General features: G+C 51.9%; 2 long non-coding RNA genes across 19 annotated transcripts; one reads left to right on the top strand and one right to left on the bottom strand.

The window, feature by feature from the left end:
• The first annotated feature begins 100 nt into the window (after positions 1–100).
• LOC109493112 lies at positions 101–19,607 on the top strand. Of its 6 annotated transcripts, XR_006588297.1 has the most exons (8): positions 2,596–2,937; positions 7,321–7,404; positions 8,897–9,016; positions 9,130–9,211; positions 9,323–9,405; positions 10,472–10,575; positions 16,176–16,287; positions 16,578–19,607. It is a non-coding gene; the product is annotated as an uncharacterized LOC109493112 (long non-coding RNA). The 6 variants fall into 6 exon arrangements; XR_006588296.1 differs by lacking the exon at positions 9,130–9,211; XR_006588298.1 differs by lacking the exons at positions 9,130–9,211; positions 9,323–9,405; positions 10,472–10,575 and having other exon boundaries at positions 16,578–16,995; positions 18,769–19,607.
• On the bottom strand, positions 12,142–27,270 carry LOC109493114. 13 transcript variants are annotated; one of them, XR_006588292.1, is made up of 5 exons: positions 21,832–27,270; positions 20,610–21,653; positions 16,764–20,401; positions 15,880–15,972; positions 12,142–15,548 (listed from the first exon to the last, which is right to left on the bottom strand). It is a non-coding gene; the product is annotated as an uncharacterized LOC109493114 (long non-coding RNA). The 13 variants fall into 13 exon arrangements; XR_006588290.1 differs by having other exon boundaries at positions 12,142–15,545; XR_006588282.1 differs by having other exon boundaries at positions 15,880–20,401.

The following is a 27,270-nucleotide window of genomic DNA, read 5'->3' as shown; positions in this document are numbered from 1 at the left end:
CCCTTGGGCAGAGGGTGGTAGAAAACTCGGTCCGCCGTGAGGACGGTGTGTCGCGCCCCCCCCCCCGCCCCCCCCCCCGAGCAGATCGATGGATCAGTTTTATCTTTTGTCGGTTGTACTTCTGGTGTCGGGCCGAAGAAATCTTCAACAAATCCCAGATTGAAAAGATTCCCCTGTGTTTTCTTCTAAATACGTAATGGTACGTATTTACATTTAAACATAGGGTCCTTTTAAAATTAAGTTTTGTATACTGTCGGAGGTTTGCATCGAGACTCGTTCTTGTCCATGGAGACCCTCGTGGCCGCCAGTGGCCCCAGCCCCATCTGTCTGGGGGGCTGTCCATTCACCGTGGGGCGGTCTTCGCTCCGGCGTCCAAGGTCAGTTGACCACTGTGTTTGTGAGGGTCTAGCTCCTGCTCCACAGCCCCAGAAAGAAGCGCAGCCGGATGGTCCCCTGACTGTAGCCCAGGGAGCCCACATCAGACCTGTCACCTGCACAACTGGGACAGAAGAAATTCGTGTCGTCCGAGCCACTGACTGTAGTAACTCGTTAGGTCAGCAGCAGGAGACCAAGGAGAAGGTTCAGCTGGCACTGACCGGAAGGTGCCCCACCTGACGCCAGGTGTGTGCGCAGGTGCTGGGGTGGACGCGTCGTGGGGTCGGGACACAGAGGAGGGCGTGGTGAGCAGGGCAGGTGCGCTGTCTGAGAGGCCGTCGGCACTGTCAAGAGTCGCCCGCGGACACGATCGGGTCACAACCCAGGATCAGAGCGGCCCCAGGCCCGGACCCGCGAGCAGCATCCGGGCAGGACGTGAGGAGCGGCCCTGAGAGGTGACGTCCGACGGCTGATACAGGACGTGCCGGGCGACGTGTGGGTACAACGGACGCGTCAGACGTGCGGCTCCAGGACGTGAGTGCGCCCTGCGCCGCTGACCGATGACGTCACACGTGGGGATCCGGGACGTGACGTGCGCCGCGCGGCTCCGACAGACGACGTGGGACCGTGAGATACGGGAAGTGACGTAGGCCGCGTAGATACAGAGGATGACGTCAGACCTGCGGCTCTAGAACAGGACTTGGGACGTGCGGCTCTGGCAGATGACATCGACGGGCTGATACAGGAGGAGACATGCGCCCTGCGCCTGTGACAGATGACGTCACACGTGGGGATCTGAGACCTGACGTGCCAGACGTGCTGATATCACAGATGGGGACACCCGTGGGGATCCCGGACGTGACGTGCGCCCCGCGGCTCTGATGACCACGACGTCCGAGAGCCGCACCCGAGCCGCGTCCCCGCAGGATGCCCATCCAGCCCGAGCGGCCGGGAGGTCCCCACGCGGAGCCCCCTTCCCCTCCCGGGCCGAACTCCTCCTTAGCGGCCGGTCCGCAGAGTCCCCTCCGCGCCAGCACCGCCCGGGGCAGGTGTTCCCCGCCACCCCCCACGTCCCCCCCTCAGAGCGGGTCTCCGGGCGGCAGGTCCAGACCCGGTTCGGCCGATGGGTCCGTGTCAGACGGACCGGGGGACGGGGCGGCGGACCCGGGGGAGGCGGTGCCCGCACCCTTCCTCCGCCTGAGCACACGTCCTCCGACGGAGCCCGAGGGCCATCGCCAGGCCCCAGAGGAGGGGCCCCGACGTGCCCGGGGCGATGTGGTCCCCGCCGGTGTCATCTGCCAGCCGCCGCCGCGGGGAGGCCCGCGTGTGCCAGGGAGGCAGATGGTTCTCTCCTCTGCCTAACGTGCCTCCTGGCAGCTGGGCCAGCTCAGGGGCAGGAGCAGCAGGTGTTTTCCTGCCCTGCGCCTCAGCCTGGAGCAAGCCCCGCCCCCGCCCCGCCCCGCCCCCCGGGGAGGTGCCGCCTCCTGCCCTCCCCCCAGCAGGGCCCCTGAGAGCCAGAGCAGAGGCCCTGTGGCTGGGAGAGAAGGACTCCCTTCTTCCACCCCGAGGACCGGCCCCCTGTCCCAGGAGGGAGCGGTGGTGCCCGCGGCCCGCGACCCAGGCACCGAGCCCGACGGAAGGGAGGTGAGGTGGGGTCAGCGGTCGAAGCGAGAGGCCTGTCCCTGCATCTCAGGCCGCAGCCCCGAGGGTTCGGGCCCCTTCCCCAGTCGGGGCCTCTGACAGGCCCCTTGAGGACCCCCCAGGTGAGGCCCCCTCAGTGTGGACCGCCCCCCCTAGTTATGGACCCCCGGGTGAGGATCCCTCCGTGTGGACCCCCCTAGATACGGACCCCAGGTAAGGTTCCCCCAGATGTGGGCTCCCAGGTGAGGCCCCTTGAGAAGCCCCTACAGGTGAGGGCCCAGAGAGCTGCCTTCGGCGGTCTGAGCTCATGGACTTGACGGGGACCAGGCCTGGCCACGCACGGGGTCTTCTGGGAGGGAGGCCCACGCGTCCCCTGCGCTCACCCTCAGGCCGGTCTCTGGGAACGGGGCTGCGCGTCTCTAGACGGGGGTTGGCACCAGCAGTCGGGACGCCTGGGTCCCCACGGTTCCCTGGCCTCTGTGCCCCCTGGGGAAGTCAGGGCGGGTTCCGTGCATCGCCCACACCTGCCTGAGTCCCCAGGTGAGTGGCTTTGCAGCCAATGCCTGAGCGTGGGTGGGAGGGAGGGAGCCCTGCCAGGGGCGGCCCAGTGCCCTGCTGGGTGTCACCTGCAGCTCAGCCCAGGGATGAAGGGCAGGTGTGTTTGCTGTGCTCCGTGGCCTTAACTGCAGGCGTGAGCAGGAGGAGGAGGGTGTGTGTCAGGAAGGAGTAAGGAGCTCCTCTGTAGGGGGAGGCTCCGGGTTTCCAGACTGTGGAGCCGGCGTCCTGCCTCAGGGCCCAGCCCGCGACTGGATCACAAGGGGACCTGCGTCCTAGACCTCAGGCCGTGGGGCCGCGTTCGGGGGCAGCAGAGCCCGGCTCCAGGGCGAGGACGTCGGCCTTGCGTGATGAACGTGGGTGCAGGTTAGAAGCCGCGCCCGGGCAGAAAGCAAGCGGGACGTGCGGCAGGACCCCCCGAGCCCCAACGGTTCCCTCTGAGCCGTCAGATGGAGCCCCGGCTGGTGCCTGTGTGGGCGCTGGGGGGTTTGCTCTGCCCCCGAGGCTGCAGGAGGAAGGGTCTGTGGGGAGCAGGGGTCCTGGGCACCTGCCTGCTCTGGGACCTGAGGGGCTGTGGGGGCGGCTGGGAGCAGGGGTGACTGGGGGCAGGGGCCCCGCCGGAGAAGACCCGACTCAGGAGAGCAGGAAGGGGGGGTGCAGGATGGAGCGGTGCTGTCTGCAGGGCTGGGCCAGCAGGGAGGGGTTTCCCACCGTCCCGTGGGAGGCTGCTCGACGGGTGGTGAGCCCCCCGTCGCCGGGAGGATTCGAGCACACATGGGTGATTGGGGCTCTCCTGGCCCCGGGCTCTGAGACAGGAGCCCCGGGGGGGGGGTGGCTGGAATGTCCCATCTGTGGAGAGGAGCCCTGGTCGGGGATGACCCGGCCTGGAAGGCACTGGCAGGAGGCAGGACTGGGAGAAGTCTGGCCCCCAGCCCACGGCGGGGTCCCTCGGGAGGGGTCTTCCTGTGGGACAGCTCAGGATGTGCTGACTGAGTCACCCCCTCCCTGAGCAGTTGTGTTCGGTGAACTGATAGGGAGGCTCATTTCTGATTCAGGACCTGGTCCCCCCCAGCCCCCCTGTCCCTCTGTCACAGGTGGGGGAAGGGGAAGGAGGAAGCCAGGGAGCTCTGTCCCCGTGGCAGCCCCCCTTGGCATCGCCCCTGTTAGGCCAGGGTCCTGGTGTCTGGGAGGGGCAGGTGGCCAGGGCAGGGTGTGGTCTCAGGCATGGCAGGGGATGCCACGCAGGGCGGGGGTGGGGGGAGGCAGGCGGGGTGCTCAGGACGCTGACTGCTCCCCGTGCTAGGCAGGTGGACAGATGCAGAGATGGCAGGACACAGTGCAGCCCCAGGAAGGGCCCCCAGTCCGGCCTGCAGGCCCTGCCTGGAGCGGAACCTGTTACCTCTGGGACAGTCCCTGCACCTGGGGCCACGGCAAGGAGGGACCCCCAGATTCCCACGGGAAGTGATCCCAGAGCCAGGTGCTCGTGGTGTCGCCAGCGGGGCACGGTGGTCGGGACGGCCCGTGGGCTCTGTTGACCCCGCCAGGGCTTGTCCTGCTTGTTCGAGTCCCCGCAGGGGTGGGAGGGGGGGCCTGGGCAGGGTCATCAGGTGAGGTTCAAACACCCCTGGGTACCTGACTGAGCCCCGGGCAGGCGGTGCCCGCAGCCCTCAGGGTCACCTGGGCTTCGTGCCCCGGGAGCTGACTCTCCCAGGGGGTGGGAGCGTCTCTCCCCACCTGCCTCCTGCCCAGGGCTGCCCTGACAGCCTCCGCCCAGCTGAGGGGGCCGGCAGTGGGGGGATGGGGGGGCTGTACCTGTGTTTGCACAGAACACCTCGGGTGTCTGCTCTGACCCCATTAGAAACCCAGGATTCGGCCACAAACAGCTCGTCCGATACTTTACTAGAGCTCCCGGGTGCTCCAAGCACACAACCCGCAGAAACCCCCCGACCTCCCGGGGCCGGGACACCTGCACTTCCCTGGGACCCTTCAGCTGGGGAGGAAACATTTGTCGTTCTGCTCTCTGTCAGATTTGGTGATTTATGTCAGAGCTTTGCTGAGTCATTCAGAAGCTGCTAAAAAATGCGATTTGCTTAGAGTTTACTAAACATTCAGAATGTTAAATTCTTATATTTTGCATAAAAATTTAGTATTAATAAAAAAGGTTGCTAGTTAATAAAAAAGGTTGCTAGGATTGTTAATATTTCCTAACAGTTCAGTAAAGTTAAATAATTCAGCAGAAAGCGTGAAAATCAAGCTGGACATATTTCTGCTTAAGGACAATGCATTTAAAGACTTATGGATTATTCCCTTAATTTCTCCTGAAATGCAACCGTAAATCCTTATTATTAGATTTTTAACGAATATTAACTTCTCAAATGAAAGTCAAGGTTCTGCTCTTCTCGGAGAGGCTGAGGGAGGGGGCAGAGTGCATCTGTCAGGCTCCGGAGGCCCCGAATCTGAGGACAGGTCCTGGTACCCGGAGCCCCCGGGGTAGGCCCACCAGCCGCGTGGGTCTGGGGTCTTTACAGGAAGGAGCAGCGCCTCCCCTGCCCCTGAGGAGGAGAGGGAGGCAGGACTGAGGCGAGGGCACGGTGGCAGAGATGTCCCCACCCATCACGGTTCCATGGAGCAGGTCTGCCCAAGCAGAAGTTTCGGCTCTGAGCCTTAGGGGCCCGTCCGGGCCTCAGGGTGCGGCTCGCCGGGTGCAGGTCCCCCAGATCAGGTGTGAGCCCGGCCCGCTGGAGGGCCGGTGGGGCCTGAGCGGGTGCGTTGCGGGGTCAGGGGCTCCGGGGGAGCTCGGTGGGCGGCCAGCTCCGTCCTCCAGCAGCTGGCTCAGAACTGCAGTGGTCCTCGTGAGTCCCAGCCGGTACTCCCGGGCCCTCGACACTTAGCTCCGGGCAGCGCCTGTCCTACCATCCGGCTGGGCTGTTCACCCTGGAGAGCGGTGGGCCGTGTCCTGCAGTCTCGTCCTGTAATTATCAGCCACTCAGGGATGAGGACCGGGCAGTAACCTCGTGCCTCCCTCCTGAGGGTGGTCTCCTGTCCCGCAGCATCCTCAGCAAGGCCTGATTGGTTCCCCGGGAGAGGCCACCCTGGGGGTGCTGACTGAGCCTCCCTTGGCCTCCAGGACATGGGTCTGAGGCTCCGGGTGGCTCCGGTGGGGGCTTGGGGCTGCCCAGGGAGCTGGGCGGGTGGTCCCCGTGCAGGGGGAGCCTGGTCCCCTAGCCGGGCAGGCAGCCCCAGGTCACCAGCGAGGCCGCGGAGGCACAGGTCGGGGCCCTGGGCTCTGGCCAGGCTGCCTGGGCTTGACCCCGGGGCCGCCACCCCCTGGAGGTGAGGTTGAGGCATCTTTGATTGAGCCTGTCTGCACCTGCGGGTTCCCGCCCGCAAATGGGGGTGAGGATAAACACCTCCCCAAAATGAGACAAGGAAGTGCTCTGAGCGTGGCCTGGTGCAAGGTGAGCTCATTCAAACCCAGGGTCAAAGCCCAAAGGAGGCTCAGGCCCAGGATCCCACATCCTGTGTGCTCAGCAGGCAGCGGAGTTTCTGAGTGTAATTAACACCCCCCGCCATGGGAAGTCGGGCACCGCCCACCCTGACCAGGTGCTTGTGGGGTGGAGGCTTTCCCTGTGTGGGCACTTGAGGCTGATCAAGGAAAAGACCAGGTAGGTGTTGTGGACAGGTGCCTGCAGGGGCGTCCCCTCCAGCCAGCAGAGGGGGGAGCCCAGGCGGGGCCGCAGAGGGGCTCTGGTGTCTGTGAAGACCTTCACGGAGGAGCCTGGGTCGCAGGACCGCAGGGGCCAGAGGGGTCTGGGCTCTTTCCTGCCCCAGGGTGTGTGTGGTCTGCCACAGAGGCTGGCTGTAGTTTCACTGCCTATGCAAAGCAGGCGAGCTCTAAAAGCCTGAAAGTTACTCCTTTGTCTCCATTTAAAGCAATCAGATGTGTCAGCCTTGGCATCTGTCTGGCAGGGGTGGGCTGGAGGGCAGTGCATGCTGTGAAGTCAGCATGTGGGCTCAGTGTGCGGGGCCAGGGGGAGCCCTGCGCCGGCTCCCAGTCTCTCACAGCCGGCCTCAAGCGCGCCCTCCTCCAGGGGGCAGAGGCACAGGGGTGTGTGTGCAGGACGCCTGCTGGGGTGGTGGCGGTTCCCTGCAACCAGGCACCGCTCCCTGGAGGGGCCTGTGCTGCACAGTTCTGAGTTCCGGAGCTGGGAGGGACCGCCGCGTGATGCAGCGGGGGAGAGCAGGGACCTTCCCTGTCCCAGGACAGTCCTAGGACGTCCCTCATATTCCCTGGCACTTCTGCTCTGACTGGGATGTCTAATTCCTGGAGTATATCCACAGTGACCCGACCTGTCTCCGTAATCAGGCATATCTCCTCTGGCCTGTGATGTCCTGTGATACCCAAGGTGTGTCTAATGTGACCTTGGATGTCTCCCTTATTCCCAGGTGTGTCTGAACTGGCCTGGGAGCTCCCCAATTCACCACATGTGTCTACACTGGTAGTTCTTATTCCCCAGGTGTATCCACTCTGACCTGTGATGACTAATCTGTTGTGTTTACTCTTACACTGGTTACGCCTGAATTCACGAGTGTACGTACAATGACCTCTGATGTTACCCCGTTGTGCAGCCTTTTTGGCTTTGACCTAGGGTGTCCTAATTCCCTAGAGGTGTCTACCCTGAACTTGGATGACTTTCTAACTCTCCAGTTGTGTCGTCTACTACATAGAATGTCTCCCTCATACCACAGGTGTCTCTACCCTGACCTGGCAGACATGGAAGCACGTTTCCTAGACTAGTCTACACTGCTGTGAATGTCTCCCAGCTTCCCCAGGTGCGCCATCACTAGCCTGCGATTCTCCATAGTCTCTAAAGTGTGTCCAGCATGAACTTGGACGTCTCCCTAATTATACTCACCTTTGATATTTTCCCACACAATTGTCCAAGTGTGTCTACACTGACTTGGGACGTCTCTCTAAATGTGTCTACACTGTGTTCGAGGTGCACACAGTGATGTGTCTACACTGTGTTGGGGCATCTCCCTTAATCCCCAAGTGTCTATACTCTGATATGTGCTGTGTCCCTAAATTCCCAGGCTGCATTGACTTGAGTGGTCTCCCTGATTTTGCAAGAGTTTCTCTAGTGACTTTGAAATCCCAGTAATGACCCCAGGAGTGCCTTTACTCACTGGATGTCACTTGAATTCCCTGGGTGTGTCTTACCCTGACCAGGATGTCTTCCTAGTTTCCCCAGGGTGGAGAATGTAGTCTAGGATGTCTCGTTATTGCCACTGTGTGTCTCCACCGACCTGGGAACTTCCCCCGAGTCCCCAGGAATCAACCTAAGAAACCTACCTAAGACCTGGGAATCTTCTTGGAGAAGCTAGATGTGTATACAGTGACCTGGGGGGGGGTCCCCCTGCTTCATCAGGTGTGTTTAGACTTACCAGGCATGTTGTTCATAGTGCCCAGGTGGGTCTAAATTGTATCGGGATGTGTATTTCCCAAGTTGTGTCTTTTTAACCTGTGATGTCTTTGTAAGTCTCAGTTCTATATACCGCAATCTCGGATCTCTCCCGAATTCCAGGCGTGTGTATACACTGATCTGTGAAGTCTCCCTCCTTCTGGGATTTATCTGTGTCTCCCCAGATGTGTCTCACCTTACCTGGCATTGCCCTATAACTGCCTAGGTGTGTCTACCATGAACATAGATATCTTCCTATTCCAGATGTATCCACACTGACCTGGGATGTATCTACTTAGGAGTGGCTACTATAAACTGTTTCATACCCCTCATTCCTTGTGTGTATCTACGTTGACCTGGAAAGCCACCTTAATAACAGTGTGTTTACGCTGAATTAGAAAAAAAATCTGTCTAGCTCTCCACGTGTGTTTACTTTAACTTGATGGTCTTCCAAACCCCAGGTATATATACGTCGTCCTGGGATGTCTACAGAATTCCTGAGGTGTCTCTAACTTAACCTAGTGTTTCTGCCACATAACCCAAGTGTGGGTACTTTGATTTGGGATGGGTCCCCGATTCCCCCGGTTTGTCTACACAGACGCGGGATGTTTCCCTAATTGTGTAGACACCTGGTTATCTATGCTTTGAGCTGGGACATCTAATAACCCACGTGTGTCTCTGTTGACCTAGAAATTCTAATTTCCCAGCTGTTTCCATACTGACCTAATAGGTCTCCCTAATAACCAGGCATGTTTTTGACTTGGATGTCTCCCTCCTTGTGTTGTGCCTACTCTGATCTGGAATGTGCCGCTAATTCCTCAGCTGTGTCTACACTGACCTGGGACGTATTGCTCATTTTCCAGATGTGTCTTCAATAACCTTGGATATCCTCTTAATTCACCAGCTACGTCTGCGCTGCTGCTGGGATCTCTAATACCCTAGATATTTCTACCCTGACCTGGAATGTTTTCTTCATTCACCAAGTATGTCTGCCCTAAACTTAAATACTCCTGAAAATTCCTAGGCATGTTTTCTCTGATACCCCCTAGTAGCCCACTTGTGTCCACGCTAACACGAACAAATTCCTAATTCCCAGATGTTTCTACTAGGACTTGGGATGTCACCCTCCTTCCCCAAGTATGTCTGCTCTGACCTGGCCCATGTCACTAATTCCTAAGGTGTGTGTCCACTGACCTGGGATATGTCATTAAAACAGGGGCTTATCTGTACTGCTATGGAGTCTGTTTTCTCTCTTGTCCCTACACTGGAAGTGTCTCCTAACTGCACAGGTGTTGGCTGTCTTGAACCTCAGTGTCTTCCTAATTCCTGAGATGCATCTAGACTGACTTGGACCATTTCACTAATTCCTCAGGTATATCTACCAAAAATGGTATCTTTTCCTAATTTACCAGGGGTGTCTACACTGACCTGGGATAGTTTCTTAATTCCCTAGGTGTTTTAACACTGAGCTACTCCACAGGTTTCCAGGTATGTATACCTCAACACTAGATGTTTTGGGTTTTTAAAAATTTTTATTGGGATATAATTGACTTAATATAACATTAAGTTTTAGCACATTGATTTGATACGTTTTTGTGGTGCAATATGATTACCACTGTAGCATTAGTTAATACATTTATCCCACCACAGATTATTTCTTTTTTGCAATGAGAACAGTTGAGATCTAGTGTCTCAGCAGCTCTGACGTTTGTAACACAGTCCTGTTGGCTATAAACACTAGCTGTACATTCGATTCCCGAGCTGCTTTATCTCCTGGTTACAAGTTTCCACCCTGACGTCTCCCCAGTTCTCCCACCCCCCAGCCACTGCAGCCACAGTTGGCCCTGGTTTTGCAAGTCTGACTTCTTGTTTTACATATGAGGGTATACAGTATTTGTCTTTCTCTGATTCATTTCACTTACTGTAATGTTCTCAAGGTCCATCCTGTGGTACAAATGTCAGGGTTTCCTGCTTTCTCGTGTCCCAGTATTCCATGGTGTGTCCACACCACACCTTTAAAGCTGTTTTTTTTTTTTAATGTTTATTAATTTTTGAGAGAGAGACACAGCATGAGCAGGGGAGGGGCAGTGAGAGGAGGACACACAGAATGCAAAGCAGGTCCAGGCTCTGCACTGTCAGCACAGAGCCCGATGCAGGGCTCGAACTCACCAACTGGGATCATGACCTGAGCTGCAGTCAGATGCTTCATCGACTGAGCCACCCAGGCGCCCCCCACACCATCCTTCTTATCCACTCACTCATCGGTGAACATTTCAGGTGTTTCCATATCTTGGCTGTTGTGAATAATAATTACTATAATGGGGCGCAGATTATCTTTTCGATATCGTATCTTCGTTTCCTTCAGGTGTATACCCAGAAATGGGTCTCGTGGGTCATATAGTTCTGCGTTTTTTAAGTAGCCTCCATATTTTCCATAGGGGCTGACCACTCCCACCACGGCGCACATGGTTCCTGTGTCTGCACGTCCTCACCAACACTTCTCCCTTGTCGTCTTGGTGACAGCTGTTCCAGCAGGTGCCAGGTGGTAGCTCATTATGATCTTGATCTGCATTTCCCTGATTATTAGGGTTGTGGAATATCTTTTCACGTATGTACCTGCTGACCATTTGAATGTCTTCTTTGGAAAAATGTTAGTTCCTCTGTTTTTTCAAAGATTGTTTGGGGTTATTACTGAGTAGTATGTTCTTTATATATTTTCAGTTTTAACCCTTTCCTCAATGGTTTGCAAATATTTTTCTCATTCCACAGACTGCCTTTTTGTTTTTTTTTTTTTTTTTTTTTTTTTTTTTTTTTTTTTTACTGTTCCTCTGCAGTGCAGAGGCTGGTTAGTTTGACACCATCCCGCTGGCTTTTTGTTTCTGTTGTGCTTTTGCTGTCGTATCCCCAAAACCATTTCCAAAACCAACCTCAGGGAGCTTCTTCCGGCGTTTTCTTCTGGGAGTTCTGTGGCATCAGCCTTTATGTTTAAGTTCTTAATGTATTTAGAGTTAATTTTGGAGAGTTGAGTGGTGTAGGATAGGGGTCCAATTTCATTTCTCAGCAAACAGCTGTCTAGTTTTCCCAACACCATTTGCCGAAGAGACCCTCCTCTCCCTATTAGGTATTTTTGGCCCCCTTGTCAAAGAGTAGTGGATCGTAAATGTGTGGGTTTATTTCAGGGTTCTCTGTCCTGTTTCATTGGTCTTTGTTTTTATGCCAGTACCATATTGTTTTAATTGCATGGTTTTGTAGTATAGTTTGAAACCAGGCAGTGTGATGTCTCTGGATTTCCTTTTTTTTTTTTTTATCAGGAGTGTTATATTTGGGGGTGCCTGGGTGGCTCAGTTGGTTAAGCATTGGACTATTGTTTTTGGCTTAGGTCATGATCTCACGGTTTGTGAGTTCAACCCCCTCACCGGGCTCTGTGCTGACAGTGTGGAGCCTGCTTGGGATTCTCTCCCTCTCTCTGTCCCTCCTCCACTCACTCTGTTTCTCTCTCAAAAATAAACTTAAAAAAAAAAAGATTGTTCTATTTGGGTCATTCTTTGGGGAGAGTTCCATATAAATTTTAGGATTTTTTTCTGTTTCTGTGAAAAATGCCATTGGAATTCTGACAGGGGTTATGTTAAATCTGCATATGGCTTTGGGTAGTATGGCTATTTTAACAATGTTAATTCTTTGCTTCCGTGAACATGGGGCATCTTTCCTTTTGTTTCTTCTTCAATTTCTTTCATCAAGCTCTTGTAGTTTTCGTTGTGCACATTTTTCACCTGCTTGGTTAAATTTATTCCTATTTTTATTGTTAAAAAGTTGCTCTTGTGAATGCGATAATTTTCTTTTTCAGATGTTCCACTGTTAGTGTATACAGACACACTGATTTCTGTGTGCTGATTTTGTATCCTGAAATTTTACTCAATTCATTGATTAGTTCTAATAGCTTTTTTAGTGGAGTCTTTAGGTTTTCTATGTATAACATCGTATCACGTACAAAGAATGACAATTTTACTTTTTCCTTTCTGATTTGGATGCATTTTCTTTCTTTGTTGCTTGATTTCTCTGGCTGGAATTTCCATTGCTGTGGGTTGACTAGGAATAGTGAACTCTTTTCTTGTTCCCGAGCTTGATGGTGAAAGACTCAAAGTGTTTCTTCTGGGTATGAGGTTCGCTGTGGGCTCGTTGTTAACCAGCTTAATTATGTTGAAGTGTGTTCCTTCTGCACATGACTTGTTAACAGGTTTTATCATCAAAGGTATAGTCTGTTGAATGCTTATTCTGCATTAACTGAGATGATAGGAATTTTTTTCTTTTACTCTCACATGTATCACTTAGTGTATGTTGAACCACCCCCGCATCTCACGGATAAGTCTGTTGCTTGTGGTATTATATAACTGGTCTTAGGTGTTGAACTTAGTTTACTAATATTTTGTCAACCTACTGTCGGGGTAATGCTTGCCTTGTAAAATAAGTTTGGAAGTGTCCCCTCCTCTTCAGTTTTTGGGACTGTGTTGGGGGAGGAACAGCATTAATTCTTCTGTAAACGTTTGGTAGATTTCAGCAGTGAAGCCACCTGGTCCCGGGGTTTTCTGTGTTGAGAGGTTTTTGGTTGTTGATTCAATCTCCTGACTCATTATTGGCCTATTCAAATTTTCTATTTCTTCCTGATCCAGGCTTGGTAGTAGTCTCTTATGAGACTACTGCATTTCTGTCGTATCAGTTGCAATACCTTCTCTTTCATTTCTGATTTTGAGTCTTCTTTTCTTAGTCTAGCTAAAGGTTTGTCAAGTTTATCTTTCCAGAAACCCAGCTCCTAGTGTCATTGATCTTGTCTGTTGCTTTTCTGGTCTCTATTTCATTTGTTTCAGCTCTGATCTTGGAGAATCTACTTCCTTCCCTATGCAGACTTTGGGTTTAGTTCTTACCTTTCTAGTTCCTTGAAGCATAAAGTTACATTGTTTATTTAAGGTGCTTTTATTTTAACGTTTGCACTAGTTACTATAAACCTCCCTCTCAGAGCTTGTTTTGGAGAATCCCGTGGGTTTTGGTGCATTATGTTTCTGTTGTCATTTGTTTGCAGGTATTTTAATTTCCTATTGATTTCTTCTTTGACCCATTCATTGTTCAGGAATGTGATGTTTAGTTTACACATTTGTAGATTTCCCAGCTTTACTCTTTGTGTTGATTTCCAGTTTTGTACCATTTCAGTGAGAAGAGATGATTATAATTTGTCTTCTTAAATTTGCTAGGATTCATTTTGCAGCCTGTCATATGATCTGTCCTGGAGAATGTGTGTATTAGGGAACAATGTGCATTCTGCTGCTGTAGGTAGAATGTTCTATAAATGTCTATTAGGTCCATTTGGTCTAATGTATGGTTCAAGTCCAATGTCTCCTTGTTGATTTTCTGTCTGGATGATCTATATCCATGGCCGAAAGAGGGCTATTAGAGTCTATTATTGTGTTGTCTTTTTTTCCCTTTCAGATCTGTTAGCATTTGCTTAATATATTTAGGTGCTTTAACGTGTGTATGTTTGACTGTCATATTCTTGATAAACTCCCTTTATCATTATGTAATGACCTCTTTTGTTACTGTTTTTGGCTCAAAATCTATTTTCTCTGATGTAAATACCCTTGCTTTCTTTTGGATTACACCCTCATGAAATACCATCTTCTGTCCCTTGACTTTGAGCCTATGTGTGTCCTTAAACCTGAAGCAAGTCTCTTACAGCCAGCATGCAGTTGGCTCTTTTCAGAAATCCATTCAACCACTGTGTGTCGATTGGAGAATTCAGTCCATTTGTATTTAGTGTGATTACTGGTAACAGAGTGGCTATAGGAAGCCCTTATTACCTGTTTCCTGGTTGTTTCGCACTTCAATTTTCCCTGTGCTGTTTCTGCCCAGTTTTGTATCTCGATTTTCTGTGGTGGTCTGCTCTCTTTTCCCTTGGCTCTTTTGTGCCTCTACTTCAGAATTTTGCTCTGTGGTTACCAGGAGGCTGACATGATCTATCTCAGATAAAACAGCCCATTTGAAGTTGACAGTGACTCCACACACAGAATCCTCACTCTTTACCACTTGTATATTGTTGATGTCACAGTTTTTCTCTTTTGTATTGTGTATTAATCATAGTAGCTGTAATTTTTATATTCTTTCGCCTGGACCTTTATGTTCCAGCAAAGTGGCTAATCTACCGTCGCAATCTGACTCGTGTGTCGTGTCACTGATTAATGTCCCTTCACCTCAGCTGGAATAACTCTTCTCAGCATTTCTTGTAAGGAGGGTCTAGTGCGATGAACTCAGCTTTTGTTGGAAAAGTGTCTATTTCTTCATTTCTGAAGGATAACTTTACCAGATATTCTTGGCAGGCAGTTTTTTTCCTACAGCACTTTGAATTATCATCCACTCTCTCCTGGCCTATAGGCTTTCTGCTGAGAAATGCACTGACTACCCAGTGAGGGTTCCTTTGTAGATTACAATATTCTCTGCATGCTTTTCAGATTCTCTGTCTTGGATTTTTGACAGTTTTGTCATGGTGAGTGTGTTTTGGGGAAGGCCTGTTGGCACCGGGATAGGAGGGTGGTCTATCGGCTTCCTGAACTTGGCTGCCCAAGTGTCTCCCCAGGTCTGGGACGTTTCAGCCATTATTTCTTAAACTCCCTGCTCCTTTTCTCTTTCCAGAATGCAATTTTTCTGATACTTGTACTTTTGATGGAGTCGCATGGATCTTCTAGGCTTTTGTAATGCTTTTTAATTCTTTGTGATCCCGATTGGGTTATTTCAAGTTCCTATCCTGTAGCTCACTGATTCCGTCTTTCATTTTACACACTCTGCTGTGAGTGCCCTCTATTACATTTTTCATCCCATTCACTGAATTCTTTACTCCCAGCTTTTTGTGATTTCTCATTGTTAAATTTCTCATTTTGTTCATGCACATACAGCTTTTCTGATTTTTGTTAAATTGTCTCTTGTGTGTTTTCTTTGGGCCCCTTATCAGCTGGGTCACAAACTTCAGCCTTTGTGTTGGGTTGTTGGAGGGTTACTGTTGCCTTATGGTGACGATGCGTTCCTTGATTCTTCACTCACGTTCGTTGTACTTTTGCGGTGCTGCTCTGGTGTAGGAGTGGCGGACATCGCCTCAGTCTTTGTGATCCCTTTCAGGTGGGAGATGCTGTTAGTCGAGCCTGTCGGGTCTGGGCTTTTTCTGTCCTTGTGTGGACATCCCTGTCCTTGCTTCCTGCCCTGTCCTGTAGCAGAATTCTTGAGCTTGTAGGCCTTCTCTGGTCTGGAGAACTCACCTCATTTCCCGGAAGGTGGCCCCACAGACACTTGTGTGGTGCGTCCTCTGCCCACGGGGGCAGACTGGGCAGGTGTGGGCTCAGTACTCTAGGTGTGGTAGATCCTCAGGTAGGGTTCTTCCAGAAGCTCACATTTGGACTTCAGTGCTAATATTCTCATCTGTCTGTCTGCTGATCCTCTCTCCCCCGGAGTCATGGACGTCCCTCAGTACTCTGGGTGCTGCTGGAGAGAAATGGGGTTCTCCTGCAGCCCCCACACAGCTGGGGAAGCCGGCACTCCCGGTGCTCCCTCCCACCGTGGGAGAGGCTGCTGTTGCTCGTTGAGCCCCACGTGGCGTCACCTTTGGGGAGGGGTGGCACCGGCCAAGTTCCTCTATTTCCAGTGCATCGAGACTCCGGGGATGTGCTGGAGCCGCCCCTGGGGCAGCTTGGACCCCACCCCCACCCCGGCCTTCCTTGTCTGTGCGTTTCTGTCCGAGTCAGAACGCTCGAGGCTTCCCCGCTAGCGGCAAGAGGGCTCCCGCTGGTTTGCAGCCCCTCAGAGGTCTGTCTACCTGTTTCCAGGTACACGGTTGGGTGACGCTCTTCCCAGATCCTTTGGCATATGGGGCTGGATCCCAGAGGCACTTGTGTTCACAGATGGATGCCTGACGAGTTATTCAAAAAGGGAGACACAAAGCAGGGATGTCTTACACTGCCATGATGCTCTGAATGCCTTTCTGATACTCCAGTTACGTCTACACTAGCCCAGGATGTTCCCCTCATCCCCCCTGGTGTCCGCACTTGACCTGCTGTGTCTACCTAATACCCCACGTGTTACGCTGACATGGTTTACCTCCCTGTTCCCCAGGTGCACCCACCTTAATCTCAGCTAACTGCTGAGGTGTGGCTGTTTATAGCTGGGATATCTGATTATGCAGACGAGTCTACACCGAACAAGGACGACTTTCTAAATCCTCAGGGTATGCCTATCCTGACCTGGGGTGTGTTCCTCATTTTCCAGGTGTATCTACACTGACCTGTGATGTCTAGTCCCCTGTCTAACCAGACCTGGACGTTCCCCAGTTCCCCAGGCATGTCCACGCTGATCTGGCGGGACGTCCACCCTGACGTCTCCCTTGTCACTCTGGCTACCAGGGCGCCTCTTTACACGACACAAAGTCTAATGGGACGTGTAGTGAGTGCTTCCTCGGGTAGTTCAACTCTGACGTGGGGTGTCTCCCAATTCTAACGTGATGCTCTCGTTCCCCAGGGGGAGCTACCATGATCGAGGACGTCACCTTGATTCCTCAACTATTTCTGCATGGACCCGGGAAGTGTCCCTAACCCCCCAGTTCTGTCTACCCTGATCAGGGAGACAGGTTCAGGCCGTAAGCACTGAGGCCTCCCTAGTAAGTCAGGTGTGTGCGCACGTGCCTGGAAGGGCATCTTTCCCGACCTGGGTTGTCACTCCAATTCTCCAGGCTTGTGACGTCTCCGTGACCCAGGATGGTGTCTGGCCTGAGCGAGGACTCCCTCCACACTCCAGTGTTGCTGGTCCTAGCAGGGAGGTGGACTCTGTTCCCCTGGGGTGTCTACCTTTACAAGTTAGGTTTTCACTATTCTCCAGCTGTATCTCACTGGAACTCCATAGAAGTGACTTTCTCTATCGCAGAATATCTACAGTTACAGTAAGTGTTTGTGCAGTAGTTAGCTCATTCCCTCCCTTAGCAGTACCAGTCTTATTCAGAGAGTAAAGAGTCTAATACAGGTTTTGCTTGTATAAACAACGCGCAAAAAATTGAAACCCATCATGAAAGGTGCACATTGGCTTATAAAAATACTGAATTTAACCAACTAAAAAGATCAAATGAGTACACTGGCATTTGATGAATTCAGGAGTCATGGTCAGGGTCTATGCACGAGGGGGCAACAGAAAACGTCGCAGGTCAGAGTAAACACCTGGAGAACCCATGTCCCAGAGCTGCTCTGACATGCCTGTTACAGAGACCTTCCAGGTCAGTGTGGACACAGTGGGATATCAGGCAGACATACCAGGTTATGGTGGGCACTTAAGCTATTAAAGCACTGCTGGTCAGTGTAGACCCAAGTGCAGATAAAGGGAGGTATCCCAGCATGGTGTAGACACACTTCAGGACTAGGGAGACATCCCAGGTCAGGAGATCAACACCTGTGACAGGCAGACATCCCGTCAGGACACACACACCTAGTAGATACGACCTACCAAGTCAGGGCAGACGTGGCCAGGGATATCGGGAGACGCCGCAGGTCATGTAGACTCACCTGTGCAACCAGGCAGATACCCAAGATGAGGCAGCCAGCCCTGGGAAACGAGGAACCTTCCACTAAGACCAACCTGGGGAATGAGGTGCACGTCTCGGGCAACACTAGACACGACAGTCACACCGGAGATGCTCCCGCTTAGTACGGACACACCCGGGGCACGAGGGAGGCGTCCCTGGTCGTGGAGACACACACGGGCTTGGAGAAAACATACAAGGTGAAGGTAGCCACAGCTGGGGAGAGCTGAACACCTGCCAGGTGAGGGGAGCCAGGTAATGGTAAACATGGGTCACTGAAACATCCTCTGTCAGGTCAGTATAGACGTACCTGAACTATGAGCAGATACACCGGGTCAGGTGAGACACAGTCGGGAGAGAGGGAGCTATCACGGTTCACAGTAGAAACACCAGAGTTCTGAGGGACGTTCCAGGTTCTAACACACACCTTGGAAACGTGAGAGACATCCTAGGACAGGGCAGACAAACCTGGGGAATAAGTGACACTTCCCTGGTCAGCATGGGGACACAAGGCGTATCTGGTAGACGTAGCAGGCCAGTGTAGACACACCTCTCTCCCCACCCGCAGCTCTGGGAGCTCCCGCGGGTGGGGCCTGACCACAAGGCAGGATGTGGGAGCCCCGGCCACACGGCCCGCAGGTCAAGGCGCGGGGAGGGAGTGGGGTGAACACGGGGGACAGTGGATCCGGGGCGACAGAGGGTGTGCTGCACGAGAGCCACCTGGACACACCCGAGCTCTCACCTGAGGGTGCCACACCTGGACGCTCTTGAACGGTCGCGGGCTCGTCAACGCTGGACTCCGTCCACCGGGCAACCACCAGGGTCCCCTCAGGGTGGGGGTGGGGGTAGGGGGGGCGCAAGCTCTGGTCCCCACCGCCCCGCCTGGCTGCCCTGTCCTGTGTCCCGACGGCCCTCTGCCACCCGAGGCTCCGCATTGCTGCGCGATGTGGAAGGACGACACGGCACGGAGGTGGGGAATCTGACTCTCCCCTCAAACTGCCCTGGTTCCACTGAGACCAGCAGTAAAGAGGAAGCGCAATAATAAACCTGCCCGCGGGAAACCAATAAGAAGCAGGGCCTCGTGCCTTTGGCAAGAGGAGCCCAGAAATGCAGTAACTTTTTGCCTTAACTTCCCCTCCACAGGCTCCCGTGAAGGATTATCTGCTCAGATCCCAAGATGAGCCATTACGAGAGTCTGCTGCTTGAGCGGAACGCCTCTGGTCTGCAGAGAAACGTAGTTTTGCAAAGCGCCAGATCTCAAGACCTGGGGCTGGGCCGCTCGCCAGGGGCGGGAGGCCGGCCCCCCAGGGAGAGACGGGGTCGGGGAAGGGACCCCGCCGCAGAGCTGACCGCACGAGCAGGCGCAGGTGGCCGTGGTCTCCCCCGGGCGGGCCGATGCTGGGGAGGCCACACGGGGGTCACTTGTCCCTCGCGGCCGCCGTGCTCACGAACCACGAGTACCTCGTAAACCCCTAGGAGTGGGATCGCTGGGCCACATGGGTCTTTCCGAGACTCCCCTGTGTTTCCGTGGGGGATGCTTGTCTCCCACGCCCACCGCAACACGCTCGGCCATCGGCGTCACAACCTGGGCGTCACGTCCTGGCCGACGCTCGCTGTGCTGCGCTTCTGATGGTTGCGGGACCTCGCGATTGTCCTGTGTCCCCTGGTGAGGAGCGAGGGGAGTTCCAGTCGGGCGCTGACCGGCCATCTGTGCGTCGTCTCTGGAGACAGACTTGGCCCATTTTTTAATGGGATGGTTCCTTTGTCGCTGAGCAGTTTTTACAGATCCTGGGTGTCAGCCCCTCATCAGGTGAGGGAGACATTTCTCCCATTCTGTGGGCTGTCTTTAACTCCCCTGATGGGGCCCTCTGATGCCCCAAAGTGCTTCCTTTTGTAAAAGTCCAATTTATCTGCTTTTCTAGTTGCCTGTGCTTTGGGTGTTAGAGCCAATAAATCACCACAAATGCGACGTCCGTCCTGAATCTTCTCTCCCGTGTGTTCTTCTAAGAGTCTTACGGTCTTAGCTCTTACGCTTGGGTATTTGACCCCATTTCTGCTGATTTGGGCATATGGTGTCACGTAAGGGTCCAGCCTCTTTCTCCCGCGCACGTGTGGATGTCCGGTTTGCCCAACACCATTTGTTAAAGAAAAACCTGTCTTTTCCCCCGTTTTTGGCACTCTTGCTGGAAATCAGTTGACCAAGTGTATGCGGCCTTCTTTCTGGGTTTTCTCCTCCAATCCGCTCGTCTCTACTTGTGTTTTATGCCAGAACAACACTGTTTCTATTGCTGTAATTTTGCAGTGAATTTTGAAATCAAGAAGCGTGAGTCCTCCAACTTTCTCCTTGTCAAAATTATTTTGGGTACTCCGGGTCCCTTGAAACGCCGCATGAAATTGGGAATGTATTTTTCTGTATCTACAAAAAAAGTGTCCAGGGCTTCGGGGGTGATGGCAGTGAACCTGCGGAGGAACCAGCATTTCGGGAACACTGTCGTCCTAGCGGCGTCCCGTCACCCGGCCGTGAACGCGGGACATCTGTCCGCGTATTAACGCCTTCCGTGGTCGTTCAGTAACACGGTGTAGTTCCCGTGAACAAGTCTCCTGTCTCGTTGGCCTAACTTGTTTCTAAATGTCTTACTCTTTTTGACGCCATTTTAAAAGGAATCGTTTCCTTAATCCGAAACGCAAGTGACGTCTGCCTGTTGATTTGTGTCCTGCCGCCTTCCTGAGTGTGTCAGCGCTGACGGTGGTTTCCCGTCGGAGACTTCAGGGTTTCCTACACGTGCGACCGCGCTGCTGTGAACACGGGACCTCGGGTCTCCCTTCCCAGGCCACCTCCCCCACCCACACAGCTGTCCCCCCGCGGCCCCCCCGGTGGCCCCCTGCCCGCCCACAGTCCCGGCTGCCAGTTTCTGCTCCTCGAGGCCGCGGAGTCCCATCTGTTCAGAGGAACTAAGTAGACGCGCTCACTCGGCTCAACTCACCTGCTCGGCGGGCCGCATCTGGCTGGGGTTTTCTTTCCAGGCTCCGATCACGCGGTGTCCGAGTTCCCCACCGCCGTCGGACCCCGGGCTTGTCCTGCGGCCCAAAGAGGCCTGGGGCCGCCCCGCTGCAGAGACACAAGGCCACGCGGCATTAGGAATCCGGGGACATGGCGCTCTGTTCCCCCTGAGACCGCGTGCAGATGGCCCTGAAGCCGCTCTTCTGCTTCCAGCACCACACGGGCCTTCACACAAGGCTGCTTCCCCCCCCCCCCCCCACCGCAGGAGCCTCGGCGAGGGGCTGTGGGGACGGAGGCGAAGGACCCCAAGCCGGGCAGGAGCACGTGTCACAGAAACCACCCACAATCCACGGGGGAGAGCAGGCGAATGTGCAGCATCTGCTCAGTCTGACAGAGGGGCTCGCGGCTGGCTGCTCCCAGCGCCCGTGGAAGTGCCCATGCGGGGACGCTGAGCACCCCCTCCTTGGGTTCTAACCGGTTTTTCTGGAACGGACTCCTCAGGAATAAGGGTGGACGTGAAGTGATGTAGACACAGCCCGAGTCACCAGCAACGAGGGCCGGTGGGAAGAGTCCCGGCACACCTGTCGCTGGAGCCCACCCGGCCCAGACCCGGCCCCTTCTCCTGCAGAAGCGCCGCCCCACTCGTTTGAAGGCCCTGGGACGTTTCCAGCCCACTGCTTCCGGCTACTGTTGCCAGACACACGGGGCAGGTGTTTCTGCGGGGCCTCCGCACCTGCCGATGCCAGAGGAAAGGCCGCGGGGTCCTGTCCGCGGGCGGCCTCGTTTCTGACCCGAGCGCAGGTCCCACCCGGTGCTCACTGTGAAAATCTGCTGCGTCGTGCACTTGGGGTTTGTGACGTAAACTTCAGTAGAAGGAAGACAGACGGGTCATCCTGGAGACGATCGGGGACGCTCTCTTTTAGGAAAGGGACCGGGACGGGTCCCACTGTTTTTATCGGCATCTCCTCCTTGGGACAGGGTTACGGGTCCCAACCCTGCCGGACTCAGGTGCGCCCCAGCGACCCTGCTGTGGCCCAGTAAGTGTGGGAGGGAGTTATGTGTGTCACTTCTTCCTTTCAGAGGCCGCTCCCGCCATTCTCTCCCTCCTCCCTCCTCCATCCTCCTCCTTCTTTCCTCCCGCCTCCTTCCTCCTTCCTCCTCCTCCCTCCCTCCTCTTGTTGGTCCACTGGTTGGTGGTGTCTTACCTGCGCCAGTGGATGGCTTCTCATGGGCAAGAGGCAGAGGGGGAAAGCCAGCAACAATGGTGTGCGTTAAAGGTGGCCTGGAGTCACAGCAGGGAGGGGGAGGAGGAGGAGGAGGGGTGAGGATGAAGAGGAGGGGAGGAGGGGAGGACTGCCTACCTAACTTGGAGATGTACTGAAATACTCCAGTACTCACACAGTGTGGCGTTGGGGAGAACACACACACATCAATAGGACAGAAGAGGACCCAGCAGTCGACCCACATGAACACCGCCAGTCCGCCTCTGACACAGGAAGGAAAGCAAGCATTGGAGCAAGGGCAGTTCTGGCAACAAATGTGCTGGAACACCCGGACGTCCTCCTAGGAAAATGAACGAGCCTGATGCAGACCTCACACGTCTCATGAAGACTGACTCAAAAAGGATCATAGGCCTGAAGTGCAAAACTCTATAAAGTTTCTAGAAGAAACTCAGGAGAAAACGCAGGTGACCTTGGGCAAGGCGAGGACTTTTCAGCAGTGAAGGAAATAACTGATAAGCTGGAATTAAGTTTTCAAACTTTTGTTCCATGAAGAACACTGTCACATGGGGAAGGAAAACCACCCCGGACACGGGATTTTGTCACCAAGATACATATACAAAGACTTCTTGAAACTCAACGGTCACAAACAACCCAATGAAAAAATGGGTCACTGACTAGAAGAGACACCTCACCAAAGGAGACAGACTGATGGCAAATAAGCATTTAAAAAAATGCCCCGCATCATCCGTCAGAGAAAAGCAAATAAACACATATCACTAGGCACCTGCAGAACAGCCCAAGTCCAGAAAGCACAGATCACAGACAACACCAATTTCTGGAGAGGACATGGCGAAGCCAGAACTCTTGCTCATGGCTGGCAGGGATGCAAAATGGTGCAACCACTCTGGAAGACAGTTTGGTGGTTTCTTAAAAAACTAAGCACAGTCTTGGCCTAAGTCCAGCAAGCTCCCTGGTATCTACCCACTGGAGTTGAAAATTTATGTCCACACAAAACCTGCACACAATTATAGCATCTTTAGTCATAACTGCCTCGCCTTAGAAGCAACAAAGATGTTCTTCAGCAAGTGAACAGGTAAACTGTGGAACATACAGAAAATGGAATATTGTTCGGTGATAAAAAGAAATGAGTTTGAAGGTATGTCACCATGGCGGCCTAAGACAGCCCTTGTTTTTGTCCCCCCCAACAATGAAAATTAACGAAGATAAACAAAATTGACAAATATTTAGTGATGCTAAGACTCAAAATCAGAAATGGAGAGACATTACGATAGATACCTCAATAATAAAAAGGATCCTAAGAGACTGCTACGAATAATTGGAAACCACCAAACTAGATAACCTAGAAGTATGGACAAATTCCTAGATACACACAACCTACCAAGATTGAATCAAAATGAATTAAAAAACAGGAACAGACCAATAAGAAGAGATTTAATCAGTGACCAAAAACCTATCAACACAGAAAAGCCCGGGACCAGATGACTTTCCTGGTGAATTCTACCAAACATTTGAAGAGAAATCAACACCAGTCTTTCTCAAATTCTTGCAAAAACTTCAAGAGGAGAAAACACTCCCAAACTCATTTTACAAGGCCAGCATTACCTGGCTAAAGGCAAGTAAGGATAATATAAGGAAAGAAAACTACAGACCAATATTCCTAATAAACACAGATGCAAAAAGTCTCAACAAAATATTAGCAAACTGAATCCATCAGCACAACTAAAAGGATCAGACATTATGATATACTATGATTCATCCCTGGGATGCCAGGATGGGTTCAACATACACAAACCAATAAACCTGAAGCTGCACGTTAAAAGAATGAAGATAAAAACCATACAATCATATCAACAGATGCAGAAAACACATTTGGCACAATACAATATCCTTTCATGATAAAATCCCTCAACAAACTGGGTACAGAACATACCTCAACATAATACAGGTGACCTACGACAAGCCGACGGTGAACATCATACTCAATAGTGAAGGTTAAAGCTTTTCCTCTACCGTCAGGACAGGATGCCCACTCTCACACTCCTGTTCAACACAGCACTGGAACTCTCAACCAGAGCAGTCTGGCAAGAAAAAGAAATAAAAGGCATCCAAATTGAAAAAGAAGTAAAATTGTCTTTATAGACGATATGCTCTGAAACACAAAAGATCTGAAGGACTCCAACAAAAAAAATTAGAACCAGTGAATTAAGTTTCCAGATACAAAATCAACCCACAGAAATCAGCTGTGTTTCTAGACACTACCAATGAAATATCCAAAAAGCAAATAAAGAGAAGTATCCCATTCACAATGGCACCAAAACCAAGAAAATATTTAGGAATAAATTTAGCCAAGGAGGTGAAAGTTCTGCACAATGAAAACTGTAAGACCCAGGAGGAAACTGAAAAAGACACAAATGGAAAGATGTTCTGTGTTCGTGGATCAGAAAAATTACTGTTGTTAAAATGGCCATACCACACAAAGCCATCTATAAGGCCATCCCTATCAAAATTTGAATGTCATTTTTCACATAAATAGAAAAAAAAATCCGTAAACATATGGAAGCACAAAAGACCCTTAAGAGTCAAGACAATCCTGAGAAAAGAACAGACCTGAAGGCATCACACTTCCTGATTTCAAGTTAAAATACAAAGCTGTAGTGATTAAAACATGGCACTGATCTAAAATTCAACACACCGACCAATAATGGAATGGAACAGAGCACCGAAACACACCCTTGCATATACAGTCAACTCATATTTGACAGAAGAACCAAGGTTACTCAATGGGAAAAGGCTGGTCTCTTCAATCAACCGTGTTGGGAAAGCTGTCTAGCCTCGTGAACAAGAACAAAACTGGACCCCTAGCTTACACCATCCACCAAATAATGTGAAGCTGATTAGTGATGCAGAATACCTGAAACCACGGAAACCTTCCGGAAGGGTGTGGGGAACAGGCTTAGGGATCCCCTGAGCTTGCACCAATGGGTCAATAAGGCATAAAGAAGTAGAAAGCCACAGGATGTATGCGTCCAAGATGAGGTAAACAGGGCAAAGGCTGCCAGTATAGGACAAAGGTATAGGAATAAGAAATCTCAGGATGAAAACCTCCAAGATGAGGTAAACAAGATTAGGTATGCAGGGCGGAAATGCTTCCCAACTTAGTACAACAGCAGAAAGCCGCTTTCACAGGAAGGAAGGACCAAAATAGGTAAACAGGTAAATAGGACTTTAGACCTCTACGGTATGAAGTTGCCCAGAGAGGAGCTAATTAGTGACAGAAAGGCGCCTTGTTGACCCTGAGGTAGCATCTCCCTCTCATCCCCCAAGCTAGCTAAGATAAACAGATGTGGTGCCTCATGCCTGCTGCAAACAACCATCTGCCCAGCACCAGACTTTGTTTTGTATTGACCCAAACCCCTAAGACCGCATACCTTCAAAACCCTCTTTCCCTCATATCTATGAGTTACCATTCATGGTTTTATTGTCTCTCTGTGCACGTCCATTACGCTTGTAAGCCTTCTGAACCTAATAAAAATGGAGCAAGAACCTTTACTCAAGTCTCTTGTCTCCTCCCGGACATTAGCCTCTCTCACATTTCAATCCTGCGTCCACTCTCTTGCTGGACAAGAGAGAACTCCAGACCCAGAGTCTACGACAGAAGGGAACACAGTGAAGAAGCACCCTGACATTGGTCTTGGTAATGATGCTTTGTCTAGGAAACTAAAATCACAAGCAACAAAAGTGAAAATTAATAAGCGGGATTACAACAAATTGAAAAGCTGTGTGCAGCAAATGAAAATCCACAAAATCAAAGACAACCTACAGAATGAAAAAAAAACATTCATGAATCAGATATCTGATAAGGGGGTGTTAATATATATAAAGAACTCCTACAACTCAAACCCAAAACAGTCAATTTAAAACTGGGCAAAAGAAGTGAATAAATGTTTTCTCCAAGAAAACATCCAGATGGCCAGCAGGTACGTGAAAAGATGCTCAGCATCACTCAGCATCAGGGAAATGCAAGTCAAACCCACAACGAGACATCACCTCACACCTGTTAGGATGGTCATCGTCAAAACCAGTGGAGATAACAAATGTCGGTGAGGATGCGGAGAGAAGGGAGCCTTGGTGCACTGCTGGTGGGAAATGAAATCACTAGGGTTGCCATGGAAAACAGCATGGGGCCTCCTCGGAATGTTAACAACTGAACTACCCTATGGTCCAACGGTCCACTTCTGGGTGTATTTCCAGAGGGAATGAAACACGGTCTCAGAGAAGTGTCTCCACTCCCACGTTCACTGAAGCATTATTCGCAACAGTCAAGACACGTTAACAGCCTAAGTGTCCACGGGCGGGTGAGTGGACAAAGATGTGTGGACAATGGAGTTCAGCCTCAAGAAAAGAAGAAAATGCTGCCATTTTCAACAACATGGATGGGCCCTGAGGGCATTAAGCTAAAAAAAAAAAAAAGGTCAGAGAAAAACAAATACTGTATGATCTCACTCATATGTGGAATCTTACAAACAAAAAATAACTCAGAGGCAGAGTGAACTCAGAGAAAGAATGGTGGTTATCAGAGGCTCGGGGGCTGGGGGAAGTAGGGAGAAGTTGGTCAAAGGGCCAGACTTCCAGTTAGAAGGTAAATTCTGGGGATCTGAGGTACAGCATGGCAATTATAGTTAATACTACAGAGTAAACTTGCAAGCTGGAAGAGAGTAAATCTTGACTGTTTTCACCACAAATAATGCTAATTATGTGAATGTAATGCAAAAGCTGACACCTCCATCAAAGTTCCGCATCAACACACATTCACCTTAAACTCACACAATGCCGACTATAACTCCGTAAGGCTGGGAAAGAAAAGGAAGTGAGCCGTCAAGCCCCGAAGAGACGCGGAAGAACCTTGGATGCGTATCACTAAGTGAGAGCAGCCGCCCTGGAAAGGCCACGGGCCGCATGATTCCAACCGTATGGCATCCGGACAAGGCAAAACCAAGGAGACAGCAAAGGATCAGTGTTGCCAGGGCTCGGTGAGGATGAACAGGGGATTCTTACGGGCGTGAGAATACTGTGTGCGGCCCCGTCGTGGTGGATACATTCTATTATACCCTTGTCCAACAGCAAGCCCACCGAACGTCCACCACCAGGAGCAAACCCTAGGGCAAACCGTGGCCTCCGTGATGAGCTGTCGTCGTAGGTTGAGAAGTAATGAATGGCTCAGCTGGCAGAGGAGGTTGATAACGGCAGGGGGGGTGGGGGGGGTGTGCACGGGGCAGGGAGACATGGGAATCTGTACCTGCCTCTCAATTTTGCTGTGGACCTAATGCTACCCTAAAAAAATTAAACTGTTTCTTTTTTTTTATTTTTTTATTTTTTATTTATTTTATTATTTTTTTGGGG

Source organism: Felis catus, chromosome D3 (genome assembly GCF_018350175.1).
Source record: "Felis catus isolate Fca126 chromosome D3, F.catus_Fca126_mat1.0, whole genome shotgun sequence".
In the NCBI taxonomy this organism is placed as follows: domain Eukaryota; kingdom Metazoa; phylum Chordata; class Mammalia; order Carnivora; family Felidae; genus Felis; species Felis catus.
Note: the sequence above shows the minus strand (reverse complement) of the source record. Positions and strands in the feature narration are given on the sequence as shown.